This window comes from Cervus elaphus, chromosome 31 (genome assembly GCF_910594005.1).
Source record: "Cervus elaphus chromosome 31, mCerEla1.1, whole genome shotgun sequence".
Taxonomy (NCBI): domain Eukaryota; kingdom Metazoa; phylum Chordata; class Mammalia; order Artiodactyla; family Cervidae; genus Cervus; species Cervus elaphus.
This window is the reverse complement of record NC_057845.1, coordinates 33,479,370-33,495,511: the sequence shown is the minus strand read 5'-3', so window position 1 is coordinate 33,495,511 and position 16,142 is coordinate 33,479,370. Positions and strand designations below refer to the sequence as shown.

At 33.8% G+C, this 16,142-nt stretch overlaps 1 protein-coding gene across 5 annotated transcripts in view; it reads right to left on the bottom strand.

Annotated features, from left to right (window-relative positions):
• CADM2 (cell adhesion molecule 2) overlaps positions 1–16,142 on the bottom strand; it is a 1,201,425-nt gene that overhangs the window by 586,472 nt on the left and 598,811 nt on the right. Inside the window, exon 2 of one of the 5 annotated variants that reach the window (XM_043892919.1) lies at positions 6,776–6,818. The exons of the other annotated variants lie outside the window; for them this stretch is intronic. The gene's annotated coding sequence lies outside the window, so the exon portion shown is untranslated. The remainder of the gene's footprint in view (positions 1–6,775; positions 6,819–16,142) is intronic. 5 annotated transcript variants of the gene reach the window in all.

The window sequence follows — 16,142 nt, the reverse complement described above, 5'->3', positions numbered from 1 at the left end:
GAAGACCTACAAGACCTCCTAGAACTAACACCCAAAAAATATGTCCTTTTCATTATAGGGGACTGGAATGTGAAAGTAGTCAGTCAAGAGATACCTGGAGTAACAGGCAAATTTGGCCTTGGAGTACAAAATGAAGCAGGGCAAAGGCTAACAGAGTTTTTGCCAAGAGAACGCACTGGTTATAGCAAACACCCTCTTCCAATAACACAACAGATGACTCTACAATGGACATCACCAGATGGTCAATACCAAAATCAAATTGATCATATTTATGCAGCCAAATATTGAGAAGCTCTATACAGTCAGCAGAATCAAGACTAGGAGCTGACTGTAGCTCAGATCATGAACTCCTTATTGCCAAACTCAGACTTAAAGTGAACAAAGTTGGGAAAAGGACCACACCATTCAGGTATGACCTAAATCAAATCCTTCATGATTATACAGTGGAAGTGGCAAATAGATTCAAGGGGTTAGATCAGATAGACAGAGTGCCTGAAGAACCATTGACTGAGTGAGGTTCATGACATTGTACAGGAGGCAGTGATCAAGACCATAACCAATGAAAAAAAATTTAAAAAGACAAAATGGTTGTCTGAGAAGGACTTACAAATAGCTGTGAAAAGAAGAGAAGCTAAAGGCAAAGGAGAAAAGAAAAGATATACCCATTTGAATGCAGAGTTTCAAAGAATAGCAAGGAGAGATAAGAAAACCTTCCTCAGTGATGAATGCAAAGAAATAGAGGAAAACAATACAATGGGAAAGACTAGAGAACTCTTAAAAAAAAATGGAGATGCCAAGGGAAGATTTCATGGAAGATGGGCACAATAAAGGACAGAAATGTTATGCACCTAAGAAAAGTAGAAGATACTAAGAGGTGGCAAGAATACAAAGAAGAACTATACAAAAAATATCTTTATGACTCAGATAACCACCAGTAGTCATGTATGTATGTGAGAATTGGACTATGAAGAAAGCTGAGTGCCAAAGAACTGATGCTTTTGAACTGTGGTGTTGGAAAAGACTGTTGAGAGTCCCTTGGTCTGCAAGGAGATCCAACCAGTCCTATCCTAAAGGAAATCATTCCTGGGTATTCATTGGAAGTACTGATCTGAAGCTGAAATTCCAGTGCTTTGGCTACATGATGTGAATAATTGACTCACTAAAAAAGACCCTGTATACTAACGCACATATATGGAATTTAGAAAGATGGTAACCATAACCCTATATGCGAGACAGTAAAAAAGACACAGATGTATAGAACAGTCTTTTGGACTCTGTGGGAGAGGGCGCAGGTGGGATGGTTTGGGAGAATGGCACTAAAATATGTATATCATCACAGGTAAAATGAATCGCCAGTCCAGGTTCGATGCATGAGACAGGGTGCTCGGGGATGGTGCACTGGGATGACCCAGAGGGATGGGATGGGGAGGGAGGTGGGAGGGGGGTTCAGGATGGGGAAAACATGTACACCCGTGGTGAATTCATGTCAATGTATGGCAAAATCACTACAGTATTGCAAAGTAATTAGCCTCCAATTAAATAAATTTATATTAAAAATAAAATAAAAATTCATAACTTTAAATTCAGATATTAGAAAGGAAGATAACCTGTAAGTCAGTAATCTATAAATTTCTAGAAGTTAGAAACTGAACAGAAAATTAAATCTCATCATAAACCATGGAATAAAATAAACTATAAACTTAAAAAAAAGAAAAAAGAAAAACCCTGATGCTGGGGAAGATTGGAGGTGGGAGGTGAAGGTGATGACAGAGGATGAGATGGTTGGATGGCATCACTGACTCGATGGACATGAGTTTGACTAAACTCCAGGAGCTGGTGATGGACAGGGAAGCTTTGTGTGCTGCAGTCCATTGGGCTGCAGAGAGTCAGACACAACTGCTTGACTGAACTGATGCATTTATTCTATTGTTAGTGTTATACCACTAAACCAGGTAGTTCAAAGTTACAATTTTGGAAGTATGGTTTTTAAAACAAAGTATTCTTGTTCGTTTAGAAGCTATTTGCCCCAACTGGACATTTGTTTCCTACCTCTCCTCTTATAAAAAAATTTTCATATGCTTATTTTTTGTTCTACAATAAATCATGACTTTTTGATAACAGATTTCATGCTATCTCCTTTGTATATCTTAAGAACCTGGCATAGTTTCCAGAATCAGAAAGAAAAAAGAAAAAAAAGATTGCTCACTGAATATCTACTGATATACTTCTTATTAAAAAAAATCTGTATTAATACTAATGGTTCCATTTCTAAAATCTCTAGTAATCTAAAAGACTTCGATAAGGAACAATTATTTTTAAAGAAAACATTTTTTTTTTTTTGGCCACCTCATGCGAAGAGTTGACTTATTGGAAAAGACACTGATGCTGGGAGGGATTGGGGTGGAGGAGAAGGGGACGACAGAGGATGAGATGGCTGGATGGCATCACCGACTCAAAGGGCATGAGTTTGAGTAAACTCCAGGAATTGGTGATGGACAGGGAGGCCCGGTGTGCTGCGATTCATGGGGTTGCAAAGAGCCCGACACGACTGAGCGACTGAACTGAACTGATGTCGGTATATGGGTAGGTAAGTAGGAAGGTAGGTATCTTTGAACCAGCCTGACTACCTACTTTCCCTTGCCTCATGTAAGGACTTTAAGATAGATTATTTGTAATGAACAGTTTATTAAATTCCACTATGCTTAGATTTTATGAAACTTGGCATATGTCAATATAGATTTTTTTTCTTTGTAAAATAATCTAATAAATGCATGTGCTAATAGTAACAACAAAAATATTTGTAAATGTCTAAAAATGTGCCAAGCATTATGCTATGTAAAATGGAATCACAAAGGAAAATTGGACACAGCTTCTCCACTCAGGCCACAGCCAGTGACTTGGACTATATTTGACCATTCATTGCTTATTCACATAAGAGCTTCAAACATTTGAGGTATGTAGCAATGATGTCAGGATGATCATGAGTATTATGACATTTTTATGACTATTTTTTGTCCCCTTGAAACTTTAAAATACTTAGTCATTTTTGTTACAATTATGATTGATTTTCTTTCCATAATAAGTATGATGGCTTCTGTCATTTAAAATTAAACCTCCCACCATCTTATAAGAATCTCCCACCATCTTATAAGAACAAAAATAAAGGCTAAATTGCCTTATTTTAATTTTAGAATAAGAAAATGTACATTGTTATTGCCTCATAACTGAGCTGGGATGAGAATATACTTAAAGAACAAGGTGTTAACTTTAAGGATGGGTTGACATATTCAATCTATTTCAGAGAAACATTTAGGTAGAAAAATAAAATCTAAAAAGGTAACACTAGCTTTGTTGCCTGATCTCATTCTCTCTCCTAAATTATAGCCTAGATTGGGTTGGTTAGCTTAATTGTTCAGAGTATCATTCTGAGCAGACTAAGATCACAGCTTTGATTTTCAGGTCAGTCTCTTAATAGATGTTTATCTGTTGATTACAAAAAAGTTGAGTTAGTAAGAATCTAGTTGAGACGGCGCAAAAGCTTTTATTACCAACTAAACACCACAATGTGTATATTCTACTATTGCAGTACCATTAATTTTGCTTACATATGCAAAAGACAGCACATCTCTGAATGATCTCCACAGAAAAAGGATATATTTCTCTTTCAGTGAATGTGACTAATAGAATAATATAATAAAGATGTACTTTATCATATTAAATTAATCATGTCTATGTTGCATGAAACCCCTAGAACTTCAGTAGAAAAGTTAAATCATGGCTTACCAAAATAGGAAAGGATAAAATTGTAAAGAAAGAAAAGTTAATTTCAAGCTTCAAAGAAGATATTACAGGTAATGGAGGTTAAAATAAAATTGAGACTATAAAAGCAATTAAGGATGTCCCTTTAAGGGGTAGTGCATGAGAGGCTCTGATAGTCTGAAATTATTCATATTTGCATAGAAAAGGTCACATGATATCATTGGATTGTTAACATTGAGCAAGAGACTTCCTTGGAAAAGTAGAATCTGATGCATATTCAGTTATAGGACATTAGGTTTCCTTAGAATTACAATACACATAATCACTGGCATGATATTATGTAATTTTCATATTTTTTTAGGACAAATATACTTTTGTTTGGTTTTTACAGATATTCTGTCAGAAAACCCTTGTTCAGACCTCTTTAATACTCAGCATTATCACTTCTTATATTTATCCTAAATCCCTTTGTGTCCCCACACAAACTATGAAGCAGTGTAATTCAGTTACAATTACAGCAGTTTTTATTGTGTTGCTGCATATTACAAAACGTGAATAGAGAATTAAATTAAGAGTAGTGTTTGTCTCTGGGTATTTTTCTCATTACAACTCTGTATATGTGACAGATTTGAAATACAATGACAGACATAGGAAAAAATATCATTCTGATGACATATATTTTTGTGTTTTCATTAATTCTCCAAGAGCATTAAAAGAAAGGACTGCTAATTGGAAAAACGACTCTAGATGCCTTGAAACATAAAAGAACTTTACATCAGTTTATGGAGTAAGTGATTCAAAGTGTTTGCCCATTGCTGTTCTTATTAAAGTTAATGATGTTTGACCCAGTCTATAGACATTTGTTTGACTAAAGACACATGCAATTGCTAATTATAATACCTGTGCATAAATAGCAATAGTATTCTTCTGTCAAGGCTACATGTCATGTGAGTAAATCAAATTGCAAGTTGAATTTCAAGGAAGAGCATCTGCTTGGCATATATCAAACAACAACAGATGTTGCTAAATCAAATAACTATCAATCTTGAACTCATAATGTCATTGTTAGGTGTTTACATTCAAAGTATAGCCTCAAATGGACAAAGAACATATATTATATACTCTGGAATACTAACATTAAGTAAAGAACCAATTAGTTGGAATCCAACTAACAATAAATGCAAAAATCCTTGCTGTGCTTTTTATTTCAGAGAAAATGCCAAATGAAAATTACATAGTTAAGGATATTTTGGCATGGTTAAGAACATTTCATATTTTTGTTTTTTGCTTTTGTTACTTATTTTCTTTGTTTTGGTAAAAGTACCTCTACATATACCGTTCACTCTTATTATGTTCTACTAAAACATTTACTGCAATGGACCCTGACACATGGCATAATTCATAATCATCAGATAAAGTTTAAAGTATATTTCTAATTCTTCAGTTAAACAGAAATCTATGCTAATTTTATCAACAAAGTTTAAAATATTTTCTGTTTAAGATTTGTTTAATCAAAAATATGGGATTATGCATTTGAATTTTATGTTTCTGAATATGTAACAGTAAGTCAAAATATTTTGTTTTGAGGCCATAAAGTAGTTTTGGATGTATATTTCTATAAAATTATCTATATCTGATTATCATTATAAACAGTGGTCACATTTGCAAAATTTTTGAGCTTTTTCTCCCTCCTGATACATTTTATACTTAAATGTATGATTTCAAATATGTGCTGCAATACACACTCAAACAGATGCTGCTAAACCTTTCCAGAGAAACACAATTAAGAAGCATTTAGAAAGTTTCTCATACTTTCTACCATTGTAGACATTTATCTATGCTAATAGAAAGAAACCTCAATTTAACCAATTAAATATTAGCTTCTAATTAAAACAGAAAGCATATATTTTATCAGAGTCCCAACAACTCACATTATCGGAAAGGTAAAATGGTAAATGAGGAGCAAAACACTAGCCAAACAATACTTCTGTGCTTCTCAATCCAACAAAATTATTTAATGATAAAAGTAAAATTTAGCCTCACTACTTACTAAAGTTAAGGTTCACGTGTTTGTTTAAAAGAAGATAATTTGGTCTTGTGTCCCTAAGAACGCCTGATTATACTGTACAAGATATGCTCCTACAAACTTGAATTCTCTTGGCCTTCACTGCAAGAAGTTAGAGAAACAGGCTAAATTGCAAGTAATTATAAACACTCTTTTATTTCATTTTGAAATTAAAATTGAAAATGGAACAAATTTCCTATAATATATATATATAAACATTACATGTATTTCTAGAAACTGATATTACTTATATTACCCTGTAACTATTATTAAATGTGGATTTTTCAGTTGTGACTACCAAAACAGCATGCCTAACTAGGAGTTGAGTAATTACAGGAAAAGCAATATGAATTTTATGGACCATAGCATATTCCTCCTAGAAAAATAACTTATTTTTAGGAGAAATTAATTTCTAATGTTAGCTGATAACTAATCTACAGAGTGACAAATAAAATTGATTCATATTATTCTATTTTTCCTGGTTAAAAGTTTAACACATATAATATATATGCTTTAAAATAACTACTAGCATCTTCTTATATTTGAAAAGCACTTCTTTGTTATATTTCAGTTTATTTTGAAATCAAATATGTGCAATCAATAAATTAATTTGCATATTGGCAAGAAATGTGCTTATATAACGTTTTGTGTGTAAAATACTCTGATTTGCATTTCTCTTATAATATGAGAAAAGACCTAAGAGCACTAGAAAGTAATAAACATTTTTAATACTCCATATGACACACACATTTTTTTGTAAGTTTATAGCTCTGATATCAGAATAAAACAAACAAACAAAAAAACTCAGCACTTACATTTTCTGTTTTCTAAAGTATTTTCAGTATTGAGTTCCAAAAAGAACCTTGACCTTAACCATTTTTTCTAAAACTTCATATATATTTACATAATGATCATTCTTATGAAATATAATTTTACCAAGTTTTAATTTACCTTGATGCTGTCTGATTATACCAGGAATAATTAATGTGCTTACCTAAAACAGAAAGAAACAATATCTGCTGTTAGTTCCAAAAGAATAATTGTCTGATGCTTGCAGTACACAAAATAAGACATGGCAAATAAATAATCACAACATTCCAATCTCTATTTTTCTTTGCATCCCAGAGATCTTTATGGCTGTGACAAAATCAAATGGAATAAGTGTTTCCAAAACTGCATAGGAAAAGGGCTTTTAAAGATGACTTGGTAGTGGGTCCATTTTTACTGATTTGAAGACACCTATTTTTGTCATTTATTTCTTGTCATCAGCATATAAGGAATCAGAATTTTAAAAAATCAGCAAAAGCCTTGTGGAATTGTATTATTTCCCCAAAAATCTTAGAAATATCTTCACCATTGATGCATTGTTCATGGTTCTACTACAGTATCAATCATCCTATCCACATATACCTGCCTGGAAAATTCCAGAATTCAGATGTCTTTAAAATCAGTAATAATGAAAGTGAAATTATGAAACTGTATCAGTTTTAGTGATAATGAAAGTGTGAAACTGATAGTCACTCAGTCATGTCAAACTCTTTGCAACCCCATCAACTGTAGCCCTCCAGGCTCCTCTGTCTGTGGGATTCTCTAGGCAAGAATACTGAAGTGGAAATAACAAAGTACCTATTATAATTATACTACATCTATGAATTACATATTGCACACCATATACATTATACATGTATATGTCTATGAAATAAAAAAACAAATGGCTATGAACTTTCTTTGGATTCTTTTTCTTTTTTTCTATTCATCCTGTTTTGTGTGCCATGAGATCAGAAATCCTATGTATTTTTTTGACTCTAATATCCAGCAGTGTAGTAAAAACTCAAAAAATGTTCTTTTTAGATGGATAAAAGAATATTCGAATGAATCACAGAAAAACTAAAATTAGGAAGTTAAATTATTGTCCAGTAAAATCCAGAACTGAATGGTCTATACCCAAGGTATCTTTGTTTATTGATGAAAGTGAAAGAGGAGAGTGAAAAAGTTGGCTTAAAGCTCAACATTCAGAAAACTCAGATCATGGAATCTTGTCCCATCACTTCATGGAAAATAGATGGGGAGACAGTGGAAACAGTGGCTGACTTTATTTTTGGGGGCTCCAAAATCACTGCAGATGGTGATTGCAGCCATGATTAAAAGACACTTACTCCTTGGAAGGAAAGTTATGACCAACCTAGACAGCATATTAAAAAGCAGAGACATTACTTTGCCAACAAAGGTCCTAGTCAAGGCTATGGTCTTTCCAGTGGTCATGTATGGATGTGAGAGTTGGATTGTGAAGAAAGCTGAGTGCCGAAGAACTGATGCTTTTGAACTGTGGTGTTGGAGAAGACTCTTGAGAGTCCCTTGGACTGCAAAGAGATCCAACCAGTCCACCCTAAAGGAGATCAGTCCTGGGTGTTCATTGGAAGGACTGATGCTGAAGCTGAAATTCCAATACTTTGCCACCTGATGATAAGAGCTGACTCACTGGAAAAGACCCTGATGCTGGGAGGGATTGGGGGCAGGAGGAGAAGGGGACGACAGAGGATGAGATGGCTGGATGGAATCACTGACTCGATGGACATGAGTTTGAGTAAACTCCGGGAGTTAGTGATGGACAGGGAGGCCCGGCGTGCTGCGATTCATGGGGTCGCAAAGGGTCGGACACGACTGAGCGACTGAACTGAACTGAACTGAGCTTTTACTTGGCTAAGGTCAAAGAACAACGTTTCACTACACTTTTAAAAATTAAAAATGGAAATAAAACAACAGTGTTTTGTGGCTCAATAAACGAGAATGGCACATCAATAGGACATTAGGGAGCAATTTGGAGCAATTTTTGGCATGTAAAACAATAATTCCAGCTTGCTATTTACCAATAAAAATGTAACTTATTTCACATACTATCTGTTTTAAGAGGTAGAATTTCTAACTGGAATATGCTGATTTTCCAATTAAAATAGTTAAGGCAGATTTGCACATTTTGAGTAAATCATTGTTTCCTTAGGTGATATTTCTCCTACATGTAAAATGGTGGAAGGACAGGTAGCTTCCTTTTTCACTGTATCTCATGCAGACTTCTAAAGAACTCTAAAGAAAGAAGTCATAATATACAGATACACATAGCTTTTTATAAAAAAGATTCATGAGAAGCCTGTACTTATATTTGACCATGGTTTTATCCAATTACTGTTCCTTTTTTTGACCTCCTCATGGAGTCAGTTGTGCTTATAAGAATTTCTTTCTTTCTTTGCTCCATTATACATATTTGTGATAATCTGGGCAGTGAGCCCAGATTGATATATTCATTGTTTATTATTAGTAGACTGTCCTAGATTCTTTTCAAAGGGCATATTCTAAATTATTATTATCATAATTACAGGAATATTGGCATTCTGTGAGATTATAAGAAGATTCTCTCATTATTGATAATGAGCTAAATACTATATTTTTTTAATGAGTGATGTATTACATGGATAGAGCATTTTAATTTTACTACTGCCTACGTGTCTAGACTGTTCAGGGCATAATATAATTTTAACTGTGTGTGTGACACTTTCATGTGAAATAAGAGTCTTATCTACAGACCAATTTTATTTCATTTATGTAATAATTTATGTATTTACTATTGTCGCATGTTCCATAAATTCCTCTTGAAAACATGGCATTGTTAACAAACTGTAACTTTTAATGCAGTACAGATTATTCCAAATCTCACAGACAAAACAACAATTAAATGCCTTTAAATTGTACACATGGGGGTATTATATTTTGAAAAACTGAAAACTAATAAAGGTGACTTGAATACTTTAGACATGTGATCTAACTGTGTCTATGTCTATTTTTTAAAATACTACCACTGAGGATAGCAAAATAGTACATCAATATCCTAACAAGACCACAATGGCCTCCTAGGATAAAAATTGCAATGTTGTTTGGACAATAATGATAGTGATACCATCAGGCATTATATTTCCATCATACTCTGCTGTCTGGCTCTTATGGAAACCTTGCACCAGTAGTTTATGGTTATTTCCACTTTCTCTTATTAGGATTTAGTTATATACACCCCGGTTCCATAATGCTTGGGTAGATATAAAAATATAATACTGACAGGAACTTAGGTACGTTCTACATGTTAAATATGAAACAGTAATGTGTAGACAGATTGAATGACTTGCCTTGGGTCCTACAGATCTTGATTTCTAGCCCAATGGCCTTTTCATTTTAGTTCAGACATCATAATCCCTTTTTCACTCTTTTAAAATAAATTACTATGAAAATATCAAATATGGTATATATTCATAGCATACTTGTGACATATACAATTTGGCTTCATTTGGGCAGTGATCTTTAGCCACTCTTTCTGAAAACATTCTCACATGAGTCAAAGGTATACACACACACACACTACACTGACATCCTTTTGGGATCAGGGTCTTCATTTCAAATTCACTCTGCACATCAGTTCTACTGATCTGTTTTCAAATATTAAAATCTCTCACATTCTAAACTACTGGGGTTAAATTCCTCTTATAAAGTTCAAGACAAGACCAAGGAATTGTTCATTTTTCACTTACATGATTCCCACTGAATTTGTAGTCCCAAATAAAGTGGTATCAGTCTTCCTACTTCAACCAGTTCCCATTAATTCATTTCCCCTTTTGAATTCTTTCATTCCAAACAACTTTCTTTTCACTCTAATTGAGGTCTTTATTGTCACACCAACACATCTCAGGTTCCAGCACCTTTCCAAGTAACTATAAGTTGAAAGTTGATTTGTCTTTTTAAAGCATAATACCTGCTTTTGAACAAGATTTATTAATAAACATTTTTATGCACAGAGCAACTGTTTTTTTTATGTACCCTCATGAGTGTTAAGTTGCTTCAGTCATGTCCTACGATGTGCAACCCTATGGACTTCAGCCCGCCAGGCTCCTCTGTTCATGGGATTCTCCAGCAAGAATACTGAAGTCGGTTGCCATGCTCACCTCCAGAAGACCTTCCCAGCCCAAGAATCAAACCTGTGTCTCTTATGTCTACTGCATTGGCAGGCAGGTTCTTTAACACTAGCGCCACTTGGGAAGCCCCTTCTCTTTATAGAATACGCATTATTTATGCATTGCCTGGGATCAGCAAATTATTTCTATAAAGGTATATAGTATGCTAACCATTGGTATTAGCTATTTTGAAAAAAAATGGTTTAATAATACCTAACTTACCAACTCATAATACTGTGGGCATCAAGTGAAATAATGTGTTATAAACAGCAAAAAAAAGTACATTACAAGAAACAATATGTGTTTGTGGAGATGTGTTTCAGGAGTGGCCACGAAGACTACTCCAGAGTCTCACCAATTTGTACTTTGCTTCCTGATCTATATACTGAAGGAAGATGGCTGAAATAATCTCTGAATATCTTTCATACTGAGACATGGTGGGGAATGTTAGAAATCATTATTATTGAAAAAGAAACTCATTACTGTGTAAAAATGAGCAAAGCACAAACCTAGGGCAAAATTCTGCAGACATCTAGAACTCCTATAACTTGGATAAACAATAACTGCACTTTAAAATGCTAGAAAATTGTATTTGTAGTTGTATATCTGGATGTTGTCTTGAGTGTAAATTTGGTTACTGGTTAAATTATTGCTAAAAGACAGATATAATTACTAACATTTTTCTTACATATTTGAGATCATGAGAGGCTATTGATACATAAAAATCACACACAAAAAAATACTGTATTTCTGAGAAAGCTGAAGGACTAAATTCCTCCTTTCTTCCACTCACTCTCTTAAATATCATGAGAGGCTCTAGATCTATGAACACAAATACTCAGTCCGAAATTCTTTCCCTTGAAGAAGAATACTCCCTAACAGAGGAGCTGGACTTGTAAATTGACAAATATGGAGATTTTATAGTGTCTGAATACAGAGGACTGTTCATAATAAAAATAATAAAGATATTATCCACCTTGCTGTATTTAAAAAGAAGTTGATATGTGTCTCATTCACCATAATAAACAGGTTTACAACTGCACCTGTATAGGATGATTCAAATATAAGCTTTGAATAAAATCATCTTCGTTACCTTCATACATTTATCTTACTATTATAATTAATGTTTTTTGTACTTTTTTGGATAAATTATGTCAGAAACTGTTTTAAACTAAAGAGACTGCATGATAGGATATCTGTTCTCAGCCTGTTACTTTTGAAAATGTTAGACAATATATATTTTAGCATTTAATTCTATCATTTTTTTAAAGATAATTTTAATAAACAGATGAATGTTTTTTTCACAAATATTGAAACCACAAACCTAACATTTGTTTAGAAATTTGGCAACTGATTTTTCATGAAGTATGTAGCAGTTAAAGTATAGTTAACACAAAGGAAAAACATAAAACCCAAACAGACTGCAGAATAAATATCAGAATTTTGTCAAATTAATATAAACAATTGAAATTATTTCTTTTCAAATTCATGCTGTGTCCATTTTAAATTTCAACACGTGCTGCTGAAGACTGACCTTCTGTTATTGAAAGCAAAGAGAACTAAGCCTGGAAAGTTAGCCTTGCATATCTTGGTCCTGCTCACACATTTTAAATAGATGTCAAACTTATTCACATCACTTGGGCTGGTCAAACTTGTTTATATCATTTAGATCTTCTCTGAGTTTGACTTCCCACTGACTTTGAGAGTTACAAGCTAAAGAGCAACTAAATTAAGCAGAACAAAGCCAACTGCACCAGGACAGAAACAAAACACTGAAGTCCAAATCTACTCATTTCACTCAGAGGATGCAGTCTCAGAGACCTCTGGGACAACATTAACACACCAATATTTGAATTATGGGGTCCCAGATGAGTAAGAGAAAAATAAAGGATATGAGAAAATATTTGAGGAGATTACAGCTGAAAACATCCCTATGAGAAGTGAGGGACTGGCAATACAGAAAATTACAGAGGAAGGAAAGTTACCAAACTCACTTCACAAGGCCACCATCACCCTCATACCAAAACCAGACAAAGATATCACCACACACACACAAAAAGAAAATTACAAGCCAGTATCACTGATGAACATAGATGCAAAAATCCTCAATAAAATTTTAGCCAACTGAATCCAACAACACATTTAAAAGATCATACATCATCATCAAGTTAGCTTTATCCCAGGGATTCAAGGATTCTTCAATATATGCAAATCAATCAATGTGATACACTGTATTAACCAACTGAGAGATACAAACCATGTAATCATCTCAATGGGCTTCTCTAGTGGCTCAGTCAGTAAAGAATCCTCTTGCAATGTGGGAGACCTGGGTTTGATCTCTGGCTTGAGAATATCCCCTGGGGAAAGGCATGGCAACCCACTCCAGTATTCTTGTGTGGTGAATCCCCATGGACAGAGGAGCCTGGTGGGCTGCAGTTTATGGGGTCGCTAATAGTCCAAACAGTCAGACATAATTGAGCAACTAAAGCATAGCACAATCACCTCAGTAGATTCAGAGAAAGCTTTTGACAAAATTCAATATTCATTTATGATAAAAACTGTCCAGGAAGTAGGCATAGAAGGAACCTTCCTCAACATAATGAAGGCCATATATGACAAAGCCACAGCAAACATTATTCTTTCCAAACATGAGACACCTTACATACAAAACAACAGGTGGCAAGTAGTGGTGATAAGCGACAAATGCAGAGGACCTGTTCATGTCTCACAAGTATTCAGTGTCCCCAATCTTTGCATATCTCTCCACTAATGCTAGAAATTTCATACTCATTATAATAAAACATTGTCATTCACCTTGAGTAAAAATATGAAGCAAACTTGACTGTAAAAAAGAGGAAGAAGATAATGTAATCATTGAGGATTCATAAGAGAAAAGTTGATCTTTAGGTGAAAAGAAAGATGAAACTATGAAATTTTCCTCAATTACTATTTGACTAAAGTGAACAAGCAATTAACTGAAGGAGGATGGAAAAAAATAACTACAACATTCTTAATGTGTCCAAAACTTATACTCTTTTCTCTGTGATACTCTTCTAATTGACTGATACACAAGTAAACATTTGTAAAAGCATAGGATATATTTACAACATCTGATAGTCACTTAAATGATTTTTATACTTGCCTCGAGTGTCCCTTTCCATTTATTAATTTGTAGTTTTCAATGTATAGATATTCTCAAACTTTCTGAGATACAAATTGTCAAAAATCACAAAGTGAAAGCATAAAGATTTTTTAAAAATTATCATGATTCCTACTCTATGGTAGATGTTCTGTAATCGACTTCAGATCCTCATCACTTGGAGAGCATGAAAAAAAAAAAAAAAAAAAGCCACATCCACCTGGCCTCATATCAAGTGTGGGGTTTTACTGATTTGATTAGAAACCATTTATCTATACATATCAAAAACACCTCAGGTAGTTCTAGTAAGCAGCAGCAGAGATGAGATCCCTGTCCTAAAGTCTTAACTTTCTCAAATGGAGGCTTAGTTTATTTGTTGTTACTATGTTAATCACTGATCCCTCCCTTGGTCTCTACACTAAAAACTTTCATAGCATTTTCAACCCACAGTTAAGAAATGTACCATGTGATGCAATCCTATGAACATGTTTGCATGCATGACCTATCTGTATATATGTGTGTTTATATATATATATATATATTTTCTAAGATACAAATTTCATAAAATAATCATTTTATACTTGAGTATTTTATTCTTTTCTATTTTTAAATGTTGGTTATAAACATTTAAATTGTTATCATGACTTACTAATAGATCACAATCTGCAGTTTGAAAATCACTGTTCACTTTTCATTTACATGGAACACATTATGTAGGCATGGACACAATGAACTCTAAGAAAATTAGAAAAATCCAGGAAAGATTTTTGCCTATGTTTGTAGACTCCAGAAGATAGTCATTCATTGTGTTGCTTATGTACACATAATATTTCAAAAACTAAGCTTCAATGAACATGTGTATTTATCAACAGGTTGGGAGTTTCTTAGCTGATTGCCCAATACATGTACCATCTAGTCACATCACATATTTTTTAAAGGCAAAAGTGGCAAAATATTAAGCATCTACCTACATATTTACCATTTGACCTGATCTATTATCCATATAAAGTGAAAGTGATCGTGAAGTCGCTCAGACGTGTCCGACTCTTTGCGACCCCGTGGACTGTAGCCCACCAAACTCCTCCGTCCACGGGATTCTCCAGGCAAGAATACTGGGGTGGGTTGCCATTTCCTTCTCCAGGGAATCTTCCCAACCCAGGGATCGAACCCCGGTCTCCCACATTGCAGGCAGGCATTTTAACCTCTGAGCCACGAGGGAAGCAGATGTGTGCAAAAGTATACAGTGTATCAATGATGCACAATTATCATTCAACAATCAATGCATACATACATATAAAAGTACTCAAACTGTCTGGAAAATAACATTCCTTCAAGGAAAGAAAATAAGAACAATGTCAGCATGATCGCAGTTGTGTTACATTCACATGAAATAAATAAATACACACAAACAATGAAACCTAACTTTCTACCATTTATTTCTAGGTAATGACAAAAAATAATGCTAGCTTTACATTATTCTTTATGCAATACTGTAAAACTGGAAGACATTTTTAAAATTTGTCCTTAAAAGTGACATAAAAATTAATGCAACTATTTTGGCAATGCCTTTGATTTTCTGATCATGTTTTCTAAGAGCAGCAAGGTTATACAGTTGCAAAAATATTTATGTGATTTTGTTTTTTAATTTAGTAAGAAATTTATTACTTGGTGATTTAAATGTTTCTAACAATCCAGAGTTTTTCTTAATTCCACTATTTTTCCCAATTGCTCATTTTTCAATGTATACAAATATTTGAATAAAGATATATTAGGAATGTGATTAAATATGTGTGGCTACTGTGTCATCTAAAACTCGGATAGGAAACACATCTGAAAATCCTTTTAAAAACTAAGTAGCTTTCAGTTTCTGTTAAAAAAAAAACACACACATTAAAAAAAAAAGAAAGAAAAAACTTCTGTGATCTACAGTCCTTTTTTAAAAAGCCACTTAAATAAATCCTCAAAAAGAGGTTATATCATGAGGGAATAGAGGAAGTACTTTCTGTTGACATAAACAGTAATTGATAAGGTTTTCTTGAATACGTTCATAGAAATGCTGATGTATTACACTTAGGATTACTAGCTAGCCCTCATTTCCTTTCAACTTTTGCCTCTGGATAAGCTCAACTATTCCCAGGAAGAAACACTGATCAAGTACATTTGTCATGCAAGCAACTATAATAAGGTA